This window comes from Podarcis vaucheri (assembly GCF_965113315.1).
Source record: "Podarcis vaucheri genome assembly, chromosome: 5".
In the NCBI taxonomy this organism is placed as follows: Eukaryota; Metazoa; Chordata; class Lepidosauria; order Squamata; family Lacertidae; genus Podarcis; species Podarcis vaucheri.
The window spans coordinates 106,121,776-106,127,775 of record NC_138763.1 but is presented as its reverse complement, the minus strand read 5'-3'; positions in this window follow the sequence as shown (position 1 = coordinate 106,127,775).

Sequence of the window (6,000 nt, the reverse complement as noted above, 5' to 3'; positions counted from 1 at the left end):
AAGAGGGAGCTCGCACCAATTACAAAAAAGGTGAATGAACATGATGCAACCTTGTCTTTGTGGGAACTCCAGAGAAAGGAGAAAAATCTCAAATTAAGATTAGTTCCAGAGGATGAGAAAGACAGTCTTGCAGAATTCCTCACAGAAAATATTTTGGAATTTTGGCAGGACGAACTTCAGGAGGAAGAACTTGAAATAACAACGGCCTTCCGGTTGGGCAGAAGGCAAGGCAAGAAGCCCAGGGATTGCTTGATTTCACTGAGATCTAAAGAAGAAAGAGACAAAATACTAGATCTACATTATCAAAAGGCTCTTGTAATCCAGAATTGTCAAGTTCAGATCTTTAAAGACATCCCTAAATACATTTTGGAACTGAGGGCCTTTTATAAAGATCTGGTTTATCTTCTGAAGAAGAACACTATACCTTTCAGGTGGGAGTTCCCACAGGGACTGTCCTTTAACTACAAAGGAAGGAAGATCAAAATAAAAACAGTTCAAGACAAAGAACTGTTTTTGGAAAGAAACCAGGAGGACTTACAGAAAGGAACAGTAGATATAACAGCAGAGAAAGAACCGACAGACATTGCAAATCTTTCATTTGGACTTTTACCACCATCAGAGGAGGAACAAAAACTTGGAGCAGTAGGAGGAGTAGGCACATAATACTAAAATGTCTCTGCAACTTCTTAGTTGGAATTGTAATGGTCTAAACCTCCCCAGGAAGAGACGCCAAGTTTTTCATATTTTGAAAAGAGAGCAATTGGACTTAATATGTTTACAAGAAACGCATGTGACCAGGACACATAGGAAACTACTTATAAATAAGAGACTTGGACAAGAATTTATTTCATCAGATAAAGTCAAAAAAAGAGGTGTTGTGATTTATGCAAAAGAGAAATTGGCTCCTAAAATGATGTTTAAAGATGAACAAGGAAGATACCTGGCAATAGAAATACAAGTGCAAGGAGAAAAAATTATGATATTGGGAATATATGCACCAAATGAGGGGAAGGCGGAATTCTTCAAGAAGTTGCATGAGACTTTAATGGACTATCTGGACTTTAAAATTATAATGATGGGAGACATGAATGGTGTTGTCTCCACTAATATGGACAAGGCGCAGAGACAGACAATCTCTAATGATGGAAGACTTCCAAAGACCTTTTTTGAAATGACTGAAATACTGGATTTGATTGACATTTGGAGAGTAAAGAACCCTCTGGAGAGGGAGGGAACTTTTTTCTCTGAGGCGAAAATGACCTGGACAAGGATTGACCAAATTTGGGTAACTAGTTGTATGGCACCGAAGATAAAAAAAAGCAGAAATCTGCCCAAAGACTTGCTCCGACCATAACCCAGTGAAGATAGAAATGAAACTAACAACAACTGGAACCTTCAGATGGAGGATGAATGACACCCTATTTAGAGATGAAGAGATCTACAAAAAGGCCCAAAAAGCATTGAAAGATTATTTCGAGATAAATTTGAGAACTGATGTGGAAAAAAGAACAATTTGGGACGCTAGCAAGGCCGTGATGCGAGGTTTCCTAATACAACAAAATTCCATAAAGAGGAAAAAGCAGAATGAGAGGAAAGAAAAACTTCTGGAAAAGATAAAAGAAGCTGAAAAGAAACTGAGGTCCAAACCAAAGTCGCATGAGATTTTGAGAGAAATAAAGTGTTATCAGACACAATATATGGAACTGATGAATCAAGAGATAGAATGGAAGATAAAGCAAATGAGACAAAGAACATTTGAATCGGCAGATAAATGTGGGAAACTCCTATCATGGCAACTGAAAAAAAGACAGAAATTGAATACTGTGACAAGTCTGGAAATGGAAGGAAAAATTATCCACAAACCAAATGAGATAAATAATTGTTTTCAAAGTTTTTTTAGGAAACTATATGCACAAGGGCCGATTAATGAGCAGGAAATAGAAGAATTTCATAGAATCATAGAGTTGGAAGAGACCACAAGGGCCATCGAGTCCAACCCCCTGCCAAGCAGGAAACACCATCAGAGCACTCCTGACATATGGTTGTCAAGCCTCTGCTTAAAGACCTCCAAAGTAGGAGACTCCACCACACTCCTTGGCAGCAAATTCCACTGTCGAACAGCTCTTACTGTCAGGAAGTTCTTCCTAATGTTTAGGTGGAATCTTCTTTCTTGTAGTTTGGATCCATTGCTCCGTGTCCGCTTCTCTGGAGCAGCAGAAAACAACCTTTCTCCCTCCTCTATGTGACATCCTTTTATATATTTGAACATGGCTATCATATCACCCCTTAACCTCCTCTTCTCCAGGCTAAACATGCCCAGCTCCCTTAGCCGTTCCTCATAAGGCATCGTTTCCAGGCCTTTGACCATTTTGGTTGCCCTCCTCTGGACATGTTCCAGTTTGTCAGTGTCCTTCTTGAATTGTGGTGCCCAGAACTGGACACAGTACTCCAGGTGTGGTCTGACCAGAGCAGAATACAGTGGCACTATTACTTCCCTTGATCTAGATGCTATACTCCTATTGATGCAGCCCAGAATTGCATTGGCTTTTTTAGCTGCCGCGTCACACTGTTGGCTCATGTCAAGTTTGTGGTCAACCAAGACTCCTAGATCCTTTTCACATGTACTGCTCTCAAGCCAGGTGTCACCCATCTTGTATTTGTGCCTCTCATTTGTTTTGCCCAAGTGCAATACTTTACATTTCTCCCTGTTAAAATTCATCTTGTTTATTTTTGCCCAGTTCTCTAATCTGTCAAGGTCGTTTTGAAGTGTGATCCTGTCCTCTGGGGTGTTAGCCACCCCTCCCGTATTAAAAAGTACGGATTACCAAAGATCCCAGACCAAAGTAAAAGGATTCTGAATGAGAAAATAACAGGACAAGAAATTGAGGATGCCATTCAGAAGATGAAACTGGGAAAATCTCCAGGACCAGATGGTTTGACTGCCAGATACTACAAGGCTCTGAAGGAATGGATAATTCAACCATTGAAGGAAGTTTGTAATGAAATTTTGGAAGGGAAAAAGGCTCCCGAATCGTGGAAAGAAGCTTTTATTTCACTTATACCGAAAACAGAGACTGAAAAGAACCAGGTTAAAAACTACCGCCCTATATCATTACTCAATGTGGATTACAAAATTTTTGCAGACATTTTAGCAAAAAGACTGAAGAGAGTTTTGGTGCAGGAGATTCACAAGGACCAAACAGGCTTTCTCCCAGGGAGACATATGTCAGACAATGTAAGGCATATTATAGACATTTTAGAGTTATTGGAAGTAAAGATTAATAGAAAGGTAGCTGTCAGGGGTTCAGGAGCAGAGACGCAGAGAAGGGAGGAAGCAGAGAGCGAGGGGGAGGAATCCAAAGGGAAAATGAGTGATGATGACGACCCGAGATCTCCAAGCCTAAGCAGTGAGTCAGAGGACTCCCAAAAGGGAGCCCCAGTGAGCAGAGCAAGGGGGGGATCCGGGGGGGACACCCCAGGAGGAAGGGAACAGAGGAGATTCAGAGAGCAGCAGCTGGAAGTCGGGACCCACGCTCATAACTGAGGGCGGCAGCAGCTGGAAGTCGGGACCCACGCTCAAGACTGAGAGCAGCAGGGAGGAAGGTAGCCAGGCATCGGGTTCCGGAGGCTGTCAGCAGGAGGGAGGGCACGAGTCAGGGGTGGTCACGCCCTCCTCAGAGAGCGAGGCAACGGTTAAGAGGAAAGTAGAGAGTTGGGCGCGCGCGCCAAGTTCAAATGCAGCGGAAGCTGGAGCAGTAAGCAGCCCGGAGAGTGAGCCAGGTCCTAAAGCCCGCCGCAAGGAGGCAGAAGGATCAGGGGGGTCAGCGTCAGAGGAGAGTAGAAGGGAGGAGGCCCAGGGGGGCAGAAGGACCCAGAGACGTAGGGAGAGGCGAAGGAGGTGGAGCAAGGCTAGGGTATTAAGCTGGTGTGCAAGAGGCGGGGACTCAGACGGGTCTTCGCCGACCTAGGGCAGAAGGTGTAGAGCTGCACGCTGCAGTTCGGAAATGAAACCTGTAACCTAATAAAGACTCTTATAAAGTGAACGCTGGCAGACTTGGTCCTATGTGAGCTGGGACTGGGTGGCAGCTCTGACAGTAAGACCCGTCTCTTAAAAGCTTCGGACACCTGATATCTCGCAGCGGAGAGAGAGGCAGCTGGAGGAGGGGATCGGTGTTTGGGAGCAAGCTCACGACGGTTAGCAGAGATGACGGAAGCAGAGAAAGTTGCAGCGCTGCAACAGGCAGTTACCCAATTGAACGCGGAGGTACTGGCATCCAAGAAGAGGGAGGAGGATGCGGCAGCCGCCTACAGAGATCTCCACGCCAGGTTTGAAGCATGGGTTAAACACGGGCAGCCAGGACCCAGACCGGAGGGGGTTGGGTTGGCACGGAGAGCAGGAGGGCTTGTGGCTCACTTCGATGGGAATTTACAACAGTACCCCAATTTTCGAGCAGACGTAATGTGCGCACTGCAACTGCTGGCAAAAGACTTTAGAGATGAGGAAGAGAAAGTGGGGTTCATACTATCCCATTTGCATGGGGATGCTAAAGCGTGGCTACGCAATTTGTGGAGGGATAAAGATCCGGCGCTTCAGAATGCAGATGCCTTTATCAAAGCGATGGATGCGTGTTTTTTGTCTACTATTGATGTGGATCTTGCCCGACGGGAGATTCATGGACTAAAACAAGGGAGGGCAAGCGTCCGGCAGTACCACGCCCGCTTTTTTGCGCTGGTCAGTGCCTTAGAGTGGGACCGGGATTCGCCCCCTGTCAGAGACCTGTTCTGGGAGGGTCTAAGCTCAGCGGTCAAGGATGAAATTGCAAGGGGGGAGAGGCCCCGAAGCACGCAGGAGGTGGTCCAAAGGGCGCTGACTGTGGGGGTGAGGCTGGAAGAACGTCCCTGGTGCAGAGATGAAGGACGTGGAGGGCGCGAAGCAGCGAGAAGTTTCTCTTTCGTTCCAAGAGAAGCAGCGCGTGCGCAATCCACACCTCCGCCAGGAGGGGGAGGGGAACCGATGGAGGTTGGAGGTGCAAGGGCTCAGTCAGCAGCCAGAGCCCAAGCACCGACAGCAGTGAAAACGAAGCCTCCTAGAGGGAACAGGAAGTGTTACATCTGCGAGGATCCAGGCCATTTGGCGAAAGAGTGTCCCCGGAGGCTCCACAAGCACACTGCAGCCTCGGCAATGGTGACTGCAGCAACGCAGCAAGGAGAACCACAGCAGGGAAACGACGATGTCTGGCTGGAGACAGAGGCACTGGGGCCCAGCCAGACGCATCAGTGAAGCAGTCCCCAGCGATCTTGCAACCCACGGACCCCCTCCCACCCAAACCAGTAGTGCAGCTCACAGCATCTCTCCAGCTACCCGATGGCGTCACTATCGAAGTGCCGCTTTCTGTGGATTCTGGAAGCAACGCAGACTTTATAGCGCAGGATTTTGTGGAGCAGCACGCTATACAGCTACTGCCTGCCACTCTGCCCCTGCAAGTCGTCACAGTGGATGGCAGAGAGTTGCTAGGGGGGCAGGTGGTGAAGCAAACGCCACCGATGGTGATGCGCCTTGGCAACCACAGGGAAGTCATCAGTTTTAATGTCACCCAACTGTCGGACACGCCCATTGTGTTGGGCATGAGTTGGCTGGACAGGCACAGTCCGACACTGGCTTGGTACCAGAGACAGCTGATCTTCGGCTCCTCTTATTGCGCAGAACACTGCATCCTGCCCAGACAGGAGGGAGAGGAGGAGGAATCACAACTGCAGTTGGGAACGTTGCAAGCAGTCCCCCACAAATACGCGGACTTTTTGGAGGTCTTCTGCGAGAAAGAGGCTGACAAGCTACCACCGCACAGGCAATATGACTGCAAGATTGACCTCCTACCAGGGGCGACGCTGCCGAAAGGGAAGCTGTATTCCATGTCTGAGGACGAATTACAGGAACTCAAACAGTTCATAGATCACAATTTGCAGCGCGGTTTCATCCGGGAGTCCAGGGCAGTAGGGGGC